The sequence below is a fragment of the Cucumis melo genome, unplaced genomic scaffold (genome assembly GCF_025177605.1).
Source record: "Cucumis melo cultivar AY unplaced genomic scaffold, USDA_Cmelo_AY_1.0 utg002206l, whole genome shotgun sequence".
Classification (NCBI taxonomy): domain Eukaryota; kingdom Viridiplantae; phylum Streptophyta; class Magnoliopsida; order Cucurbitales; family Cucurbitaceae; genus Cucumis; species Cucumis melo.
In genome coordinates, this window is record NW_026124979.1 from 23621 (window position 1) to 24298 (window position 678).

General features: G+C 30.4%; 1 non-coding gene across 1 annotated transcript; it reads right to left on the reverse strand.

Annotated features, from left to right (window-relative positions):
- Positions 1-359: 359 nt before the first annotated feature.
- Positions 360-430, reverse strand: TRNAG-GCC (transfer RNA glycine (anticodon GCC)). Its single transcript has one exon. It is a non-coding gene; the product is annotated as a tRNA-Gly (tRNA).
- Positions 431-678: the final 248 nt, after the last annotated feature.

Consider the following 678-nt stretch of genomic DNA (forward strand, 5'->3'; position numbering starts at 1 on the left):
CTGTATAAATGGACTATTCTATTTGTACAGATATGGTATAGGGGTGCATTCAATCTTTGTTTGTCTATTAGTTCACAGTTCTTCTCTTTATCGCGGGGTAGAGCAGCTTGGTAGCTCGCAAGGCTCATAACCTTGAAGTCACGGGTTCAAATCCTGTCTCCGCAAAATTTTTTTGTCTAAAAAAATTGAGGTTTGATCTTGGTAACTATTAATTAATTACTATATAATATTCGCTTTTTTTCTTTCCAGATGGGAGGAAAAGAAGGGGGGAGGATAGAACCACTATACTATCACGGTCGACTATACTTAAAAATTTATCCTATTAAATGAAAAAACATTAACCCATTATCCTCATCCTGGGCGGATAGCGGGAATCGAACCCGCATCTTCTCCTTGGCAAGGAGAAATTTTACCATTCAACTATATCCGCATTTTTTTTTTATCTGCAATCTATAGTATAGATCAGTGCAGAGCTATCCTCTTATACTAGGCTATTAATACTAGGTTAGAGTATAATTAGGCTATTTTTATATAATATATATATAGATTTAACCAATTATATAGTTATTATATAATATATTTTATACTATACTATTTATTTTTCTAATATTTGGAATTCATCTTTATAACTAAATAAAGATAATTATATATTTTTGTCTATATAATTATATATAATAT